Consider the following 20,731-nt stretch of genomic DNA (forward strand, 5'->3'; position numbering starts at 1 on the left):
CAGCATTCAAAACTACTGAAATTGCACATTCTCGGAAGTAGTGCACAGATCTAGCCACGGCTCTCCCCACTCTTGAAAGACGCCTTATACCACCTCTAGATGGAGATACCATTCATGATCAGGTAGGCATCGATGGCTGAGTTTGTCTGTTCTGATGTTCAGAGAGCCAGTCAGGGGTGGAATCATTAGGAATATGCCCTGGTGTTTCAGCGATGTCCAGAGGTGTAGCACCTCCTGGCAAAGGGTCCACGACCACAACTCCCCCTGTTTGTTGCAGTACCACATGGCAGTGGTGTTGTCCATGAACACCTGCACTAGCCTTCCATTGATTGAAGGAAGAAAGGCTTTTAATGCCAAAGAGATCACCAGAAGCTCCAACAGGCTCATGTGGAGCTTGAATTCCACTGGAGACTAGAGTGCTCTAATCTCCACCTTCCTCAAATGGCCACCCAAGCCCAGGAGTGACACATCTGCAACTACAGTCAGCTCTTTTACAGTTCCCCCCTAAATCTGAACTATTTCAGAGAGTTTCCTCCTCTGCTGAGCTGACTGGAACTTCAATGTACACGCCAAAGCCTGAATATGCCAATGGGCATGCATTACAAACAGGATGCAGGAGGCAACGGGGGCCAGGAGCATCAACGTCAGTCTCACTGACATCCAGGGAACAGACTGAATCATCAGTATCAGAGCCTGAATATCCTGGACTCGCTACCTGAGAGGCTAGGCCCAAAACTGCTCTGTGTCCAGAACAGCTTCGATGAAGGGGAGTGTCTGAGAAGGAGTGAGGTGTGACTTCGGCAAGTTGATAGTGATCCTCAGCAAGTGGAGAAGGTTTACCGTAGTCTGGAGGGAGGGGAGAATACTGCCTGGAGCAAGCTCGCCTCCAACAGCCAATTGTCGAGATAGGGTAAGACTGCCAACCCTGCAACCACCGCCTACACCACAGAGGCACTGATAAGGCCTAAGGGGACCATGGCAACCACCCTGAAACCACCGCCTACACCAGAGGTGCACTGGTAAGGCCTAAGGGGACCATGGCAAACTGAAAGTGCTCTTGGTCTACCATAAACTGCAGGTAGCATCTGTGGGCAGGCATGACAGGGATGTGAAAATATGCGTCCTGCAGGTCCAATGCTACCATCTAATCTCTGGGACAAGTGCATTCAGAATTTTTCCTTCTTGAGGGAAGAGATTGTGTAGGTGCAAGTCTAGTATAGGGCGGAGGCATCCATCCTTCTTTGGCATCAGAAAATAGTAGGAATAGCAACTACGACCTACTTCTGATGTTTGCACCCTCTTTATGGCTCCCTTGGCCTTGAGAGCTGACACTTCCTGGCAGAGTATGGAGTGGTGGTTCTCGGTTAGCCTGCAGTAAGTGGATGACATTGGTGAATCAGTAGTCACAAAGGGGAGGGAAAAACGTCTTTAGACAAGCTGCAAAAGCTAATGTTCTGATGTTATTGATCTCCAGTGGTGCAGTTGATGACATATACTGCCTCCTCACTGAATGCCCATTATAGTGGGAAAGCAAACTAGAGAGGTTTGTAGGCTGTAGCTGCAGAGAGGTGGTGGACTGGCCAGACTTCTGGCTACCATCCTGTGTGGTCTATGGGAATTGCGTCCTCAGCCAGTAAACGTGGGCAACCTGCTGACCATGTTGGCTGGGAGGGTTTAGATACGATTGAAAGCCCCTTCCTTCCTCATAAAGGGGCGGGTGGTGTCTGGAGTTGGAGAAAGGCACAAGGAGATGCTGTAACCCTGCTGTCCTTAAAGCGTTCTAGCATTGAGTCCACCTTCTCTCCAAGCAAGAAATAGCCATCAAAGGGCATATCCATGAGCAGCGCTTGGACATCCCTGATAAGCCAATGTTTCTCAACAAGGTGTAGCACCTAGGATCCACTGACAAGTGAAATCATGTTGCTCAGCGAGTTTGTCATATCCAGCGAACATCATATGGTGAACTTAGTAGCGTCCCTCTCATTAGCAATTGCTTGAGAGAATATGGCTCAAGTCTCCTCCAAGACAATAAGCAGCACCAGTGCAACAGAGTCCCAGATTGTATGGGAGCATTGGCCCAAGAGGCGCATGGTGCTCACAGACAGCAGTGCTAGGTTGGCAGAAGAGCCCGAAATACAGGGGTAAGTTCCTGTACCATGTGTCTAGAAAAATTTCAAACTCCCATAGCCTATCTCTCTGAAGCAGTGGATGTATACAGCAATTGGATAGATGCATGTGAAGCAGCCAATCAGTAAACTGGTTTTGAAGGTAGAAGCCTGGACCACCAAGCTCTCCTGGGTGGGGTGCTGTTTTAAGCAACTGGGTTCCCCTGTTGCAGACTGATGGCAGTGGGAAAATAGCCTGTGAACAGGAGCCCCTATGCAGTGCTTCGACCAGGTAAGTGTTCATTAATAAGGAGAAGTGGTTTGGATTGTAGAAGGGGTGACTCCTGGTTGAAGCACCTTCGTCAAGGCATTCACTTACCTGCCAGTGTGGGGAATTGATGGTCCAAGACCTCAGCAGCCATCCTCACCACCATGGCAAATGAGGCACCTTCCTCCACAGTAATGGTATGGGATAGGCCAGTGTCTGTTGAGGTGTCCAGTCCACTGGCATCCACCAGATCCTCATACCAGGTGTTCTCAGTCTTCTATGGTCTTATAACCATAAGGGGTCTGCAGACCCTTCTCATTCATCACTCAATCCAGGCCTGTAAAAAAAATAAGGCACTGGCTCTGACATGGGGAGTTTGCTCCCGGTCAGCACCAGAACCAAGGTCAGACAACGCCTGTCCGGCCCTGCGTCAGAGTGAGAAATGATGATGGAGGTGGTGCCAACAATAGGCTTCGGTGTCAAGTAAGGTCGAGGTTGTCACCCGCACCCACCCACTCACTCCGTCTCCCAGAAACTCTGGGAGGCGCATACATGACCCAGGCACAGGCTTCACCGCAGAGCTAGGCCTCGCGTGCCGACAGCCCCAGAACTCTTCCAAAGACGTCCACGGCAAAGTTGAAAACTTTTCCAATTACTTCTTTTAATAGGAATTACTGGTTTTTCCTGATGACTTCAAATGGGACTACGATCACTGGGTGCAGTTCAGCGACCAATCTCGGGACGTTTCCTGCGACCAAAATCTGGAACATCGCAGGAGGTCGGTTGGCATCGGACGATGAAGAGCTTAAAGGACCGTTCCCTCAGCACCTTTGGATGAATGGGGCGGCAACCTGGGCCCGTCTTGGTGTTGTGACTAAGCTTCAGACATCAAAGGCAAACCAAGTGTGGGACAGTCACCAACATCTGACATTTTTGGTGGACATCCTCACACCAGGAGACAAAGTCTTGAAAAATATTTGACAAAAGGTCAAAAAAAGGTCAGCCAAAAAGTGAATAGGGGAATATCTCTGCTGAGTAGTACGGAAAAAAGTAATAAGGTGCGGAAAATAGCAATAAAGTCAAAGTACTGGGGTGGTGCTTATACAGGCAACATGCACATCACTTGATGACACCGACAACGCCACGTGGAACCAAACGATGCCACCTGCCAGTGTACAGAGGTACTGTTTGTTAAAAGTTTTCACATCCAGTCTGACGCCTGGGGATTATTCTAAGGTAAGGAATCTGCAGCTAGTAAACTCTATCAGGTTAGTTCTTTTCAGCAGTGCAACCTGGACAAGTTGATTGCGGCAAATACGTCCTCCCTCCTTGTTACCAGAGCTACACAGATCAATTTGAAAGATCAAACTCAGACTAACACCACCTTCAGGCCTGCATGAGTGCAGTTGCTTCGTAGATACAGTCCAAATGTCCCAGGCTAAATGAGGAAAAACCATGCTCCTCATCTTTGGGCACCACACCATCCTATGGCCGCCAGCATTAGGCGTGACTCCCTGCCCAGTGACATCAGCAAAGAATCTTGGCTCCTTGATGGACATGTGCATGCTAAGGAATTTTCTCCCTCTGCTTCCTAACACAGTAAGCTATATGGAAATGGATTTGCTAATCACAATGAGGCTGGAATTCGGTAACCTTCTTCATCGACTTTAAGTGGGACAAACTGAGGCAGCTCATCTGATTCTTAAACTACCTCCTACAACTAGGGTGTCTGATCATTCTGAACTTTACATTGGCTTCACATCATGAAACAGGCAGCCTTTAAATGCCTCTGCTTGCCCCATAGAGCCTTTAATGGATCTGCACCCTCCTGTTTGAGAACCATTTTCAATCTCTATCTGCCTGCGCCTCACCTTAGATCCTTTTCTCAAAGGCTGTTACCGATCCCAACCATACACAAGGTAGGCTAGGGAGGATGTTCTTTGTTATCTCACTGCGACTTTCTGGACCAAAATTCCCACGGACCTTAAACACTATTCTAATCACCTCATGTTCCCGAAAGAAAACCAAAAAACCTGCTGGTCCGCCAGGCAGTTGTGATCCTCCTCCTCCTGTCAGCGACAGGACACCCGTTTTTTTGGGTGCTCACGTACTTTATAAATAAATAATGATTAAAGAATAGAAAATATCTAATTCATAATATTTTGTGAATAGAAACATACAAACCATTGCATAAGATAGCCCAACTCCACATTTCAGCACAAGGGACCACAGCTTCATTCATACAACGTTTCACTATCATTTTGGTCATACCTCATCAGGTAAGTAGGAATGTCTGGACAACTCTATTCTGAAAGGTGCAATCAAGAAAACAGTGCTGGAATTGTCAATCTCGCACACCAACGTTACATTTAGACTGACCTTTACTATACAGACTTCATCAAGACGTATTGCTTTTCAGTCATCATTATGACACTCAGAATCTTCACTTAAATATTTGAAGAGTACTTCTTTTTGTAAAGCATAACATACCATTGTACCATCACGGGACTAGTCATAATTGAAGCCCTTTAAACATATTTTAGTTCCCAAAAGTATACGGATAATTTATTTTCTGATAAGCATTTGGGAAAATGTTTTCATTGCCAGTTAATCATCATTCTCACTCCCTGGCATACTTAGTAGTGCGACAAAGTGGCGATCTGTTTATGAACAATAAAGAGGTCACTATTTCCAGTTAAGGGTTCCTCTGCATCTCTTGTTCATTCAGTCACGTATTTTATAACTTCAAGTTGTCTTAATATATCGTTTTCAGACTGATTTTGTTTTTCTTTTGGGGGGTGGGGGACTTGTTTCTGTTGTTTATTGGGTGACTCGGCCAATGTGTTTGCCCTAAGAACCATTTATCAAACAGCCTTTGTGATGAAGTTTACCACCATATGTTGGGGTATATTTTAAGTCACATCTTTATTTAGGTTCCTGTTTTAGCTCCTCCGACAATTCAGAGTGCCTCTGAAACTTTAAGAAATATGCTGAATGGTCATAGTTTAGAAGATCATCGGCTTGTTTGCTTTCTGTAAGAAATCCCTTAACAAAGTTGATTAATGAACTAAATAGCAAAGGCAAGCTGAACTCGGAGTGCAAGAAAAAGTCTCCTGGCATGTGGAGTGTAATGCCAGTGCTTGGATCTTTCAAGGAGGATTGCCAATCAAATTAACTGAAGGAGATATTATTAGCATTTTTCACAATATAGAGAAATGTCAAACATTAATCTTGTGCGCCCTCAGAAGACTGGGAAATCGAGAGGATCTTGTTTCATATGCTATGAAGATCAAAGGAGTACTATTCTTGCTATGGACAATTTTAATGGGATAAAGATAAAAGGATGGACATTGCGCTCGGACCATTTGGCAAATTATCAGCCACCAAAGGACCCAGACGACATTGATGATGTAACAAAAACATTGAGAGAGCAAGGTTGTGGGATAAAAACTGCACCACTCTCCTCTTCTCAAATGTAATCTGAGGATGAGCTGCCAGAGCAGAAACAAAGATAAGCAAAAGCCCAAGAAGAAGAAAGAAAAAAGCAACTGAATTGAAGCGAGACAAAAACTGCTTTTCATCAGAAGTAAACTCGTTCCAGAGAGAGAATCTCTCTATGAAAGACCCAACTAAAAAAAGAAAAATGATGATCCCGGATACAATAAATATGCAGCTGCATGTCAGGGGTCATTCCTCCACACAGAAGAAGCAAATGAAGCCAAGACGTTAAAAAACGGGAGGGAGACACCGAAGTTCGAAGGCACCTACAGGGGAAACACAAGAAGTCATGGCTGAGAGTCTAGCAGAGAGTACCATAAGGATGACAGGCAGAAGGACCAGAGAGGTGATAAAAAAACCGAAAGGATTGCAAGACAGAAAAAATCAAATAAATGCTGACACTCACTGGAGGGATGACAAATCGAGTGGAAAAGGGCAGAGGGATGATAAACAGGATGAACCAAGTAGGAGATAGGACAGTTAGACTGAGGAAGGCTCAAGATTTGACAAGTCAAAAGAATTGAATAGGGATAGCTGTAAACAATACAAGAGTTGTCGTGAGTCTCATACCAACCATCGGGTTGGTCATGGACCCTATTCAGAGAGTTATGCGTATCGTAACCAACACAGAGATCAATCTGAGAGCAAGGGTTTCGATCAGCATAGTAAAAGACTATGGAGTTAGCAAAAACAAAAGGTGCAGATCATAAAGAGCTCACCAATGTTTCCAAGTAGATTAGCTGGGACCTAGAACGTGGGATACTTGAACTTCTTTCCTGAATATTAGTCACTGTACCATCTTTAGGTGCCTCAGCTATTAAAAAATGCTGGCAAGATGATTTCAAATGTACAGCGACTAGCAAGGCCCTTTCATAGGTCTCCAAAATATCAATAGGATAATAATTGGTGAGAGAAAACTGAGTGTTTGGCCATGTACAGAGTGAACAAGCTTGTAAAGCCAAAACTCCAAAGGGGTAACACTAATAGGCATGCCGTGGTTTAAAGTAACCGCCAAAGAATACAAATGCATGCTTCAATAGATAGGGACGATGAAAGAGCAGCCTTTGAAACAACATTGAACACAGGTGATCTGTCCAGATTCTCAGAAATGTTAAGGTGATGCGTTTTAAAGGTTTTTGGCAATTCTTGCAACTGTCTTTGCCAACAACCAATTCACAAATCTGTTGTGGAGCAAGGGACAGGCAGACTGGCCAGAGACTTAGACTGACCAGCCCTTGGAGGTAAGTTACATTTATTTATTTATTTATTTGTTTATTTATTTATGTGTTTTATAGAGCGCGAACATGACCCGTGAGGGTATCAGAGTGCTTTACACGGTATACATTGTTGAACAAGCAAAAGGTTTAAAGTGCAGAGACAAACAAGATCAACATGTATGGTTACAATCACCGTCAGAGTCAGAAACAAAAACAAAGGTTCCATATGTTCTCATTGTGGGCAGTTGGTGATATGGGAAAGCGGTAGTCATAGAGTAGTCCCACACAATGAGGTGGTTGCGGACAGGCCTTAGGCGAGGAATTTACCCATGAGGATGGTTTTAGTCTCATTTTGAAGCGTGCTAGAAGATGGAATGTGGGAGAGAGTTCCAGATTCTTGGTGCTATTTCGGTGAACGCCCTATTGTAGGTTCTTTTTTTTTTAAAGTAGGCAGGTTGGAGCAGGAAGTTTCTAGCGGACCTGGTGTTCCTGCTTCCTAGGATATCACTAATTTCTGTGCCAGATAGGCAGGGGAGTTTGTGTATAGTGCATGCCAGTTTCAGCTGAATTCTGGCCTCTATGTGGAGCCAGTTCAGTGCTTTCAAGTGTGGAGAGATCTGGTCAAACTTCCTGGTACCTGTGAGTAGTCTGGCGGCTGCGTTGAGGCAGGCTTTTAGAGGTGCTAAGGAGATCTTAGGTAATCCTGTGAGGGTGGAACAGCTGTATTCCAGTCTAGAGATGACAAGTGCTTGAACTGCCATTTTTAAGTCTGGTGCGTCGATGAAAGGTTTCAGCTTCCGAAGGTAGCTCAAGTGGAATCTGGCAGCTTTGGTCATCGAGTTAATGTGGTCTCTCATAATAAGGTTACTGTCGAGGATTATGTCCAGGGATTTGGCAGAGTCCACAATGATTGGTGGGCAGTTCAGGGCTGTGATGGCCTTAATCCACATCTGAATCTCCGGGTTGGCTTTTGATGGGGAGATTAGGAGAAATTCTGTTTTTTTTGCATTCAGTTTGAGTTGGTTATTGGCTAGCCATTGGACAGTTGAGGATCTCATTGAGCGAAGAGATGTTGATGTATATTTGGGTGTCTTTCGCATAGTGGCTTTAGGTAAAGGTTAAAGAGGGTGGGGGACAAGGTTGAGCCTTGGGGGACTACGGCTGTGACCGGGGTGTGAACTGATAGTTTGCCGTTCGTGAGGAACCTCTGAGAGCGGTTGTGGAGAAAGGACCTGAACCATTCTAGTAGCACGCCATCCAGACCCATCCTGAGTCTGAGGTGTTCAAGTAGTTTTTCATGGTTGACCGTATCGAAAGCGGAGGATAAATCAAGAAGTATTAGAAGGCAGGTTTTGCCTTGGTCTAGGGCTTGGAGGGCCTCGTTCACGATGTGGAGCATAGCAGTTTCGGTTCTGTGCCCTGGTCTGAATCCAGATTGGAAGTCATCGAGTAGGTGGAAGTTGTCGATGTGCTGGCTTAGTTGCTGTTGAACACACTTCTCCAATACTTTGGCTAGTAGCGGGATATTGGAGATAGGTCTGAAATTGTCAGGGGAGGCTGGGTCCAGTGAAGGCTTTTTCAAGATGGGGAGGACTTGGCCGGCTTTCAAAGGGTCCGGGATCAAGCCCTGCTGTAGAGAGGCGTTGATAATTGTAGTCCAGCAAGCAACGATGGAGGCAGCGGCGAGGCAGTTGGAAGGTAGCGGGTCATTGAAGTGGTTGTTTGGTTTTAAGGTACAGAGGATTTTTGAGATGGAGTCTTCGAAGTCAGTCCAGCTGACTTGGTTTTTGGGACAGGCCAGGATGTAGGAGTGGAAGAGTGTGGCAGAACAGGAGGGGGTAGGGGGCAGGTGGTGGTACTGAGTTCAATTCCTAATGACGTGATTTTATCAGCGAAGAAGGAGAATTCATCTGATGATATTTGCGATTTGGGGGATTCTTTTGGTGTTTTAGCCAGTTTATTAGATGATTGGAAATTGACCAGTTCAAAGAGCTTGGAGTTCCCCAATTCCTATCTGAAGTATTCTATTTTGCAATTGATAATGTGCTTGTTGTAGGCATGTCTCGCCTGGCACAGAAGTTTTAGATATGTTGCCTCCAGTTTTTTTCAGAATGACGTAGAGATCTCTCCATGTTGAGGGAGTCAGTGAACCAAGGGTTTCTGTCTTTGATTTGTGTTCTTTTTAGTTTTAGAGGGGCAAGGTCATCCAGAATGTTTGAAATGGACAATGAGTAGTGCTCATTGAGATCGCTAACCTTGGTTATGTGCAAGGGGGGGTAGGTCAGATTTGCAGCGAGCCTCAAGTTTCATAAAGTCTAGGTTCTTAGTGTCTCTGGTCCAGCGTTTGGGAATCCCCGGTTGAGACGACTTTGTCTTGCGGGTCCCGGGTAAAATGAAGGATATAGAGTGATGGTCCGACCAGTCACAGGGGTCTATGGAGATAAGCTTGACAGTGGAATCCTTACAAATGATCCAGTCAAGTATGGCTCCTTTTGAGTGGGTTGGCATAGAGCAGGCTTGGCTCAGGGCTTGGTCAGTTAGAAGGTCTTTGATGGCATTGACGTAGGGATCTTTAGCATCATTCCAGTGCAGGTTGAAATCACCCAGGAAGACCTCTGTGGCATTAGAGGAAATCTTTGCTGTCATGAATTCCAGGAGGTGATCAGTGAAAGAGTTGTTTGGACCTGGTGGATGGTAAAAGAAGCACAAGTTACAGAGGTGTAATGAGCTGCTGCAGACGGACAGTGCGAGGTATTCGCAGGAGACGGAGGTGTCCATTACGAGTTCTGTGACAAGCAGGGAGGATCGGTAGATGCAGGCTATGCCTCCTCCTTTCTTATTGGAGTGCCTATCCAGTCTGGCGATGTGGTAGTTGGGTGGGACTAATAGATCCAGGCAAGGGGAATAGTATTCATTTAGCCAGGATTCAGTTAGTATGGCTAGGTCTAGGTTTTTGTCCAGGACGAGGTCAGCAATGTCAGCGGCATGTTTGACTCCTGAACGGCAGTTGATTAAAAGACCAGATAAGGGGGTGTCTGAAGGAAAGTCAGGAGTCTGGATAGATAAAACTACAGGAGCCAGGTTGGTTTTCACCATACTTCTGTTGTGGAGAGTAGCTGACCTGTTGGGGTTAATGGTGACCGTGCTGATGGGGTGTTAGGGACTCGTATTTAGTGGATGGGGGTGGCTGGGGTAGAGTTGTGGTCTTGGAGGATGGCTAGGATTTTGTTTCCCGTGAAGTCTAGAGGATTAGAGGAGGCGGTGGGAGCATTGTATGTGAGTGCGAGAGCCCGGGATTCCCCCTCAGAGAGGAGGCAGGGTTGTTTGCGTGGGCGAAGATGTCTCAGAGGTAGCAGGAGAAGTTGCTTGGGAAGCTCGGTGTTCGGTGGGGGGGATGTATGCGGTGACTTGAGGTTAGCAAGTGAGATCTCGGCAAGGTGAAGGAGGTTCATAATGTCCAGAATGGAGCTATGAATGCTGGGTGAGTTTGGCCGCTCTGGAGTGTTATGTTGTGCACATCTTCTTTGACAATGGACTTCGTTTACAGGTTTTGACACACAGTGAGGAATGACTGGGTGTCATCTGTCATCCAAAATTATATTTTCATATGCACCAGAAGATGAAGAGGAAAATAGTTCAGAGAAAATGGATGTTATTGAAAGGAGAAATGAACAGAAATGATGTCTCTGAATACAAATAAAAAAGGAGCGCTGAACTTAAAATGGCAATCAAAAAGCTAATATTAAGCAATGTTTTTGAAAAATCAAGCTAGCTACTATAGTTTCCCTTTTGACAGTCACGAAAAATATGGCAAAGTGTGACACTGGAGCAATTGAAAAAGCACACAGCAGATGTAATATTAGGTCATCGATCAATCATCTTATGATGGTGGAGAAAAAGGCTACTTACCAGCTGTGCTCCCGCTAGGCTACAGAGATAGTACAAATTAAGGGTGCTGGCACTCAACATTTGTTAAATAGTATCAATTCACGTCTAATAATGTTGAGAATATCAATGCCTTCAACAACCATCAATTATAGAAGGAACCTTAGAGATAATTTTTCTTGACTAATGAACTAATAAATCATAATGTTGTTGGCCCTCTCTTAGGACGATAGTGAGCCCATAAAAAACACCGCTGATAGCTTACTGACTCAATTCTGTGTGCTTGTGTATGCTTTCACATTTATAAGAAGAAAAGAACAGAACAAAATGTCAGTTTCTGCCCTCGCATTTTGTCGGAAGACCACAATACTGTGATCAGAAGATTTCTACATTCTTTATTCTAACTCCTCTTTGCATTAGGTAGTGCTGCGTACATCTTGTTGTCTAGGCAACCATCCACTAGGAGACAGTACATGATTATGGGGTCACTGCGAGCCTCTAAATTACATGATGCAGAGGCACCAGGAAAACAGAAAGCTTCTTCATAGGCGGAGTACTCTCTTGAGACAACCGGCCAATCCCTCCAAATACAGTTCTCCCCCACTCCCACTCTGCCTCCCTCACAATCTATGATTCACATGAGATGCAAAGCGCTATGCACAGCACGGAACAGTTATAAGATTGTGCTTGTTCCTGTTACCAAGGCAAAGTTTCCTTTCTCAAAAGAACTGCAAACAGGCTAAATTTCTTTTCTGCATGAACAGCATTGAAAAAGTGATGGGAAATAAAAAACCCTTCTGAAAAGAGTGAGAGGTAAAAAGGTGTAGTGACTGTATAGTGAGTGTTGGAAACCAAAAAGAAGCTGCCTGTATTTTGTGAAAGTGGGGTGGTTTGAGGAAAACAGTAGCAAACTATAAGTGGGAGAAGTAAAATGTGGCAGTCTGGAAAACAAGCAGTGACAATGGCAATAGGGTAGTGTACGGCGGTGTGACTCAGTTGCGACCTGCCTTGTGTATTTGCTCTTGGGTCTCCAAGTCACACCACATGTTTATTTTCATGAATCTTATGTTTTGAATGTATGCCTGTGCAGGCGGAGAGCGGTCAGCTGTGATGCTAACCGACTTGGTCAGTTGTTGCTGATTTCACTGCTCTCCTGTCGCTGCTGTCGTGGGTGATATTAAAACTTGTAATAAATCCTGTTAAAACCTACCTAAATTGTCAAGGATCTCCTATGACCCACCGACACCCTGTGGCACTTGGATTTCCTTCATTTTCTACATTTCCTCTGTCTCAACCGCTTCTTCTTTAAAAGCTACCATCTACAGCACAGTCCAAACACTTCTTCACCACTAACCTACCAGGTCACCCCCACTCTTTCTGTTAGCACCCCAGCAGCCCCTTCAGCATATGGAGGTAAAGAGTTACAGTCGCTTAGCAACACAAAACAAGCCCTGGCGACATCATACTCTGCTACGGTCTTTGACTAGGCCCGCTTTGCCGCTCCAGTCAGCATTACGCTGGCTTTATGCGTTACGCTTCACATTCAGGACGCAAATATTTGAAAACTTCTTTCCAGCTACTGGTGCAACCGACTCCCACAGCACCTCGAATACACCTTTACAAAACTTCTTCGTTATCACAGGACTTGCCAATTGCGGTGAGTGGCACGTCTATTTTATTTTTTCTACTACCTGCACTGAAAGAAACTTATACATTGTCAGTGATCTTGCAATATAGAGTTATCATGACCACACTGCAACAAATTAAGAAGGTGTGCAAACAGCCATGGCAAACAAGTTGGATGTGAATCAATACCTCAAGCAGAAAGTTTGGGAGTATAATGCGACACCATATTGCACCAATGGTGTCACTCCATTTATGTTGTTGAGAAGGAGAGGTCTACATTCCTCTTTGTTTCCTAAATGGTTGAAGGAAAAACTTAAATCAAAGATACTGATGTTATGTTATGTTATGTTATTGACTTTTTGTATAGCGCGTGAATCACCTGAGGGCATCTCAGCGCTTGTACCTGGGGGGAACTCTGGAGGAATGGAAGTAGATTCATAGGCGAAAGGAGGCTTTAGAACAAGAAAGTTTTCAGTAGTTTCCGGAAGGGTTGGAGAGATGTTGACTTACACAAACCCTCCTGTAACGAGTTCCAATATTTGGGGGTGACATATGAGAAAGCCCTGCCACCTGTGTGGCTCGGGCGAATTCGAGGGACCCTAAAGAGGGCCAGAGAGTTGGATCTGAGGTTACGTTCTGACACGTACTTATGTAATTTCTCTTGTAGGTAACGGGGTTCCTCCCCTTTGAGAGCCTTGAATGAAAGACAACAAGTCTTAAAAAGGACTCTCTTTTTCACTGGGAGTAAGTGAAGTTCTCTAAGTAAGGGGTGGGATGGAGATCCTGGGGGGCGGTTCAAGACCATCCTGGCTGCAGTATTTTGTATGACCTGTAGTTTGGCTAGCGCTGTGTCTCCTGCTTCGGCCAATAGTGCACTCCTGTAATCGAGTTTGCTCATAACCAAAGCCTGGACGACTGTTCTCCGATGTTCTAAAGGAAGGTAGGGGAGCGTTTTATGTAACAGCTGGAGACTGTAGTAGCAAGACCCTGCAATGGATTTGATGTTGTCTTTCAGGGAAAGTTTATTATCCAGTTGAATACCCAAGGATTTTACTGATGAGGAGGGAGTAGGGGTCTCACCCAACTCTCCTGGCTACCAATTGGATGACAAGTAGTGGGTGGCTTTACCTAGGAGCATCAGCTCCATTTTCCCAGGGTCGAGCTGGAGACATCTTTCCCGCATCCACTCCGATATAGCCAACATTCCTCTTGAGAACCGGCATTTCTCATCCACATGATTTGAGCCTATCGGGAATAACAGTTGTGTATCATCGGAGTATGATACAATCTCAAAGCCGAAAGGTTGCACAATTTTCACCAAAGGGGCCATATAAACATTAAAGAGCATTGGGCTCAAACACGAGCCTTGAGGGATGCCTTTCTCTAGCAGGAATTTTTGAGATGTAACAGTACCTAGAGAGGTAGTTTGACATCTATCTGTAAGGAGGTTTTTAGCCATTTCAGAGCCATGCCTCCGATGCCACAATCCTGTAGTCTATCGGCCAGCAATTGATGAGAAATAGTATCAAAAGCCACCAAGAGGTCTAATAAAATCAGAATCATAGAACCACCGGCATCAAGCGTAAGACGTAAAGAATCAGTAACAGCCAAAATGACTGTTTCTGTGCTGTAGCCAGACTGGGATGGATCCAGAAAGTTGTTTCATTCCAGCTACTGGCTGAGTTGTTTATTTATAGATGATTCTAGTGTTTTTCCCAGAAGTAGTAAAAAGGATATTGGTCTGTAATTCCCTAGCACCTGTGGATCTGCTGATGTTTTCTTCAGTATGGGGCGGACATATGCTTCCTTCCAGGTGGAGGGAATACAGCCCGTATGGATGGAAGAGTTAAAAATGTGTTGTATTGCTGGGGTACATATAGGGGAGAGCAAGGCCAATGTGCTTGAGGCGCACAGATATGTTGGGGAACCAGATTTCGCCACCCGAAGTAGATTTTCAGTCTCATCAATCGAAATGTCAGCAAACTGATTTAAGCTCCCCGTAGTAGATATCTGGCAGTTGTCTTCGGACCGAATGGGGTCCGAACTGGTAGAAATTACCGTTGCGAAATTGGAATAGATTGCGGCTATTTTATCATGAAAAAAGTTTTCTATTGAGTCAACCAATGATTGAGATTGAGGGGGTGTCTGTCTACATGCGGGGGGAGAGGAGAAATCCTTGACGACGTTGAAAAGAGTCTTGGCCGAGTTTTCTGCTTGTTATATTTGGGTACGGAGGTGAGAGAATCTCACTTCTTTGATAGATTTATGATGGTGCGATATGGAGGATTTAAAGGCTTTTTTATCTGAGTTATTATTCGTCCTCCTCCAGCGTCGTTCTAACGCTTTGCATCGAGATTTTTCGTTTTTTAGATCTCCAGAATACCAGAGGGCAGAAGATCGCGGAGTGGCCGCAGTAGTATTTTTCTCTGGTGTGATCACATCGAGAGTTTTTTCAAAAATGGTGTTAAACATATCCAGCTATTCCGTAGGATCTTGCTGGAAATAGCCTGAATCCGCCCATAATTGATTAAAGGTAATATCAAAGGATTCCAGCGTGAGTTTTTTCCAGGGCCTACTTTTTCTCTGGTTCAATTGATTTTGGGGGGTCCGGGGAGCCCCTTTAGCCTGGATCTGAAGGAAAAAGTGGATCATAAAATGATCTGTCCAGACCAAAGGGAGAGGGGAAGATACTTTTACTCCATCAGAATTGGAGAAGATAAGATCTAATGAGTGGCCCGCATTATGTGTCGGACCGCTTACCCTTTGTGATAGACCTATATCACTCAAGGCGGAGATAACTTGCAGGACTTCAGGGTTTGTTATGTTTTCCCCATGAAAGTTAAAATCCTCCAGTAGCGTGAAATTACTCGAGGCAAATACATGGGTAGCAATGTGTTCCATCAGATAGTTAGTGAAATGTGTTTTTAGGCCTGGGGCCGGTATAATAATTCCCCATCCCATTATATGGATGGAGAGAGGGTAACTCTAAAAATGCCCAATTCCATAATGGCGTCACTCAACGTCGACAGCCATTTCACTTTTAAGTGACTCTTAAAGGCAATCCCTATGCCACCTCCAGCTTTCCTTGTTCGATTTAGGTAAAGAAATTTGTAATCCGTGGGGATGGCTAATGTGACAGCTGGGAGATTAGTAGATGTTAGCCACGGTTCGGTTAGGAAACATAGGTCTGGGGAGTGCAAGGAAATAAGGTCCCAGATCTCAAACGGGTGTTTTACCAAATATCTGACATTACATAGGATATATTTTGCTTCATTTCCCTTTCCCTGTTGGGTATCATCTTTTAGGGGGTTAAGTATCGCGTGAGTAGGCAGAGAGCTTTGAAATTTACATTTTATACAGGCCACAGGGCCCTCTAAAATAGCGGGAAAGGAGGAGCTACAGCAGTTAACCCCTCTGTACCTTGTAGAAGCAGTAAGTCCTATATCTCGTAAAATGTTTGCCGCATAGATTAGGCGTCTGGGTGCTGCAGTCTCAGAGGTTGTTTTAGCAGCATCTCCTGCCTCTCGGCTCGGTCTGGTGTGGACGGGCGCAGACGGGCTCGCCTTTTGGCGCCCCATCAGCGCGCCTGCTGCGCATCCGGAAGGGAGTGTCCATTTTATGGGGTGGTGTACCAGCTCTACTGCAAACAACTAGCCCGCCAACCCAAATTACCCCCAATATGGCGGCTTAAGTTCCCGTGTCCTTCTCATAGCAGCACCTAGTCAGGTGTTCTGGAGGAGCGGGAGGCGCGGAGTGCAGTTAAAATACAATTCCAGGTAAAGTGCAAGTTTTAAAAAGCGCCAAGTACTTAATGTGCAAATACGCAGGTTTTGAATCAAAACAGGAAAATTACGTGGGTTCCCAGCTTGCGCCTCAGGAAATCCCAAAACAGGTGCGTGGGTGCTTCGCCTGCTTTTGAGCTCCAGCGACCAGCCCTACTGCAAACAACTAGCCTGCCAACCCAAATGACCCCCAATATGGCGGCTTAAGTGGTGTGGGCCCGGTGTTCCCGTGTCCTTCTCCTAGCAGCACCTAGTCGGCTGTTCTGGAGGAGCGGGGGGCGCTGAGCGCAGTTAAAATACAATTCCAGGTAAAGTGCAAGTTTTAAAAAGTGCCAACTATTTAATGTGCAATAAGCAGGTTTTGAATCGAAACAGGAAAATTAGGTGGGTTTCCAGCTTCCGCCTCAGGAAATCCCAAAACAGCTGATGTTAGTTTGTTGGTCAAACAAAAAGTCATTCCACTTGTGGAAGAGAAACAGTGCAGAATGTCTCAAGTTGCAGTCACAACACAATGTGTGATGCTGTTCCTAAGGTTGATGATTATGTCTTGATAAAAAACAATGTAATGGTAAGAAAGGGAGATGGGGCATATGGTTATAATTGTTTATTTGTTCTTGTACTTAAGGTGTAATTGCTTTCCTTGATAGATTCTGGTTTAGTATTAGTCAGAACTTCCACATGTTCGTTCTATGTTCTACCTTTATTAACCTGTATGTGGAATGTTGGGATCAGATGCTAGGCTCTCTTGGGGAGTGAACTGGATGTCCTGTGGGTTGGCAATAAAGATTACAGACACAACTACAATGTTTCCTGTATCTCTACATTAAGAAGATACTACAGAATGTAGGGGACGATTTGGGATCTTGAAACCAACCCGGGCCCACAGCGTTTCCGTATTATTGATTATTCGATTCTTCACTTCAGTATATAAAGTCAGCAGAACAGCTACGGAAACCATTGCCACTAGTTGCTGTACTACTGGAGATTTACGAAGGGAGTGCCTACTTATTAGGTCTCGCCTGTCGATGCGCATGCGCATCGAGCAAGGCGAGAGTATTGGGACTTATCCGCTCTTTATCCACACTGCAAGGAATCGTGGCGATTCCTTGCAGTGCACGAGAAATTTAAGCTCAATGCGCATGCGCATTGAGCTTAAATGCGCGTGCACATGCCCCCAGCCGCCTGCCTTGCCTACTCTCTCTCACAGCCTCCCCCAGCTCCGCCCCCTCACTACTTGATTGCACGGCCGCTAGGCCGTGCCTCCCCTACTCTCCTCCCCCCTCCTCCTCTCCTCCCCTGCCTGCCTGCCGCTAGGCCGTGCCTCCCCTACTCTCCTCCCCCCTCCTCCTCCTACTCTCCTCCCCTGCCTGCCTGCCGTGTCGCACCTCTCCCCTCTCCGCCCCCTCCCCTGCCCGCCGTGTTACGGTGAAAGGCTTGTGTATTGATGTTGACAGGAATTGTAGTCCAGTCTCTCCCGGGTGCAGCAAACCAGAAACAGCCATACAACCGCACCACAGAATTCAAAGACACCCCCTGTGGTGGAAAGGGGCTGCTCCCACAAATTCAGACGCTCCTCTGGAATTTTCTGGGGACACGTTGAGGGCCCTGATAGCCTCTAGTCTGCTGCTCTTCTAGGTACTACGGGCTCCGAAACGTATCCCAGTGTTCAAACATCCCCCAAATCTCTGCATCTTTTCAGGGACCACCATCCCACTCTGGCGACCTTCTCGTTCCTGGCTCCGACTTTCTCCCGACTACTGCCCTTCTCCTGCTGTCGCGCTACTCCTAATTTTCTCCTAAACTTCCCCTGGTAGGCAATCTTCTCCTGATTTCTTCCGGACTCCTAATCTTCCCCGGACTCCCGATCTTCTCCTGCCTCCTGATTTTATCCTAATCTTCCCCCGGCAGACAATATTCTCCGGATCCTGCCTTCACTCTCGATCGTCCCCTGGCTCCCGATCTTCTCCTCAACTCTCCGCCTCCCGATCTTTTCCTAGCTCCTGATCTTCTCCTGCCGGGGTTCCGATTTCCCTTGCACCCCCGATCGTCCCCTGATTTCCTCTTGTCTCTGCCCTCGCCGGATCCTCGGTTTCCTACTTCCTGGCTCCCTTTTCCCGGCTTCCTGGTTGCGCCTCACCGAACCCGGGGCATCTCCCGGGCGTTGCACCCTCCGGTCGGCGGAGCCTGAAAGTGAAACCACGCGGGCTCTTCCTCCTGACGCTGCTTTCGGTTCTGAAGGAACACGTGTGCAGACTACAGATGAAAGCCATCTGCCCCGCGCCCCCTCCCCCTAGCACCCCCAGCCCGAGGCAGCTTCCCCTGCACAGACATGCTCTCGGAGGTTCAATTATCGATCCTGTTTCCGGTGCCTTTGTGTGTCTCCGAAAGTGGGAATTGTACTGAACGTGAGAAAAACACACACCAGATTGCGGCAGCGGAAGCACTTTTAAACGGTCGTTACCACCGGGCAGATAGGACTGCTAAAGTTTCGCAAGCTTCTCGCTATACTTTGCTACAAAGGCATTGGAAAGAACATTTGAATGTCGTTGTTGTTTTTGGTGGTTTTGTCTTAATCAGAAAAATCTTTATTTTGGCGCTGACATGATCAACCAGTGACAACTCCAAGTTTTATGGAGTCAATTAGTACTATTTTTGTGCCACCATTCATCACTTTTTTAAATAATTGCTTTGGTAATTGAAGTATAAATCTGTGTTCTGTGTGTTCGGAATTGATGGTCTTTAGAATGCAAATGGGTCTGCTGGAACCCTAACAACCCCAGGACAGCGTCCCCGCGGGGCGTATTTAAGTTCGGGTTCACACTGCTCTGTTTACTCTTGCTTTGGCAGCTCACCGCGGCGCCCTGCTGCCAGCCTTTCTCTGCGCTCTGAAAACAGGCACGTTGCTGACATGGCGGTCATCGATCGCCCTCCGTGGGGCAGGCTCCGCCCACAGCACTGCTCACAGACAGGAGGCGCTGGGGTCTGCGCCGACTGTGATAAAACACCCATGCCCATAAAACTCGGCTCTTTCTTCAAGGCCTAGTTGCAGAAAACAAAGGAACATGCAAAAAGAAACTTTTATCGTTAACTTCTTCAAATTATAGTAAGATTTCAATAACCCCATCTTGTATTCCTCGCTGTGTGCCTCACATTTAGGACAAATACATGCATATATATTTCAAGGGGCCGCAATCGCAACCCCTCAACCCCTCACCCTCAACCCCTCACCCACCCTCAACCCCTCCCCCTCAACCCCTCACCCTCACTCACCCTCAACCCCTCACCCTCACTCACCCTCAACCCCTCACTCACCCTCAACCCCTCACCCTCAACCCCTCACCCTCAACCCCTCACCCTCAACCCCTCAACCCCTCACCCTCAACCACTCACCCTCAACCCCTCACTCACCCTCACTCACCCTCCCTCACTCACCCTCCCTCACTCACCCTCCCTCACTCACCCTCCCTCACTCACCCTCACTCACTCACCCTCACTCACTCACCCTCACTCACTCACCCTCACTCACCCTCACTCACCCTCACTCACCCTCAACCCCTCACTCACCCTCACTCATCCTCACTCACCCTCAACCCCTCACCCTCACCCTCACCCTCACCCACCCTCAACCCCTCACCCTAACCCTCACTCACCCTCACCCTCACTCTCACTCACCCTCACTCTCACTCACCCTCAACCCCTCACTCACCCTCAACCCCTCACTGACCCTCACTCACCCTCACTCACCCTCACCCACCCTCACCCTCACTCACCCTCAACCCCTCACCCTCACACAGTGCAATAGGTCTCGGAGCATTTGAGTTAGAGCTTTTAGAATTGTTTATGGCTTTTTTTATTTGTAATTCTTTAGCATTGGCTACAGGAAACAAAAATGCTAAAGATTTACAAAAAACCCCATAAACAATTCTAAAAGCACTAACTCTAATGCTGCGAGACCTATTGCATTTCCTCACTCACCCTCAACCCCTCACCCTCACTCACCCTCACTCACCCTCACCCTCACTTACCCTCAACCCTTCACCCTCAACCCCTCACTCACCCTCAACCCCTCAGCATCACCCTCACTCACCCTCAACCCCTCACCTACCCTCACCCTCAACCCCTCACCTACCCTCACCCTCAACCCCTCACCCTCACCCACCCTCAACCCCTCACCCTAACTCACCCTAACTCACCCTCACTCACCCTCACTCACCCTCACTCACCCTCAACCCCTCACTCACCCTCACTCACTCACCCTCACTCACCCTCACCCTCACTCACCCTCACTCTCACTCACCCTCACTCACCCTCACTCACACAGTGCAATAGGTCTCGGAGCATTTGAGTTAG

The 20,731-nt window shown here is 46.6% G+C and overlaps 1 protein-coding gene and 1 pseudogene across 6 annotated transcripts in view; one reads left to right on the top strand and one right to left on the bottom strand.

Annotated features, from left to right (window-relative positions):
* The window catches only part of ADGRB2 (adhesion G protein-coupled receptor B2), a 1,127,991-nt gene that overhangs the window by 707,515 nt on the left and 399,745 nt on the right, over positions 1 to 20,731 (bottom strand). The gene's annotated exons all lie outside the window — the stretch shown is intronic.
* Positions 2,005 to 5,925, top strand: LOC147730818 (RNA-binding motif protein, X-linked 2-like; annotated as a pseudogene).

The sequence above is a fragment of the Lissotriton vulgaris genome, chromosome 2_1 (genome assembly GCF_964263255.1).
Source record: "Lissotriton vulgaris chromosome 2_1, aLisVul1.2, whole genome shotgun sequence".
Lineage (NCBI taxonomy): Eukaryota > Metazoa > Chordata > Amphibia > Caudata > Salamandridae > Lissotriton > Lissotriton vulgaris.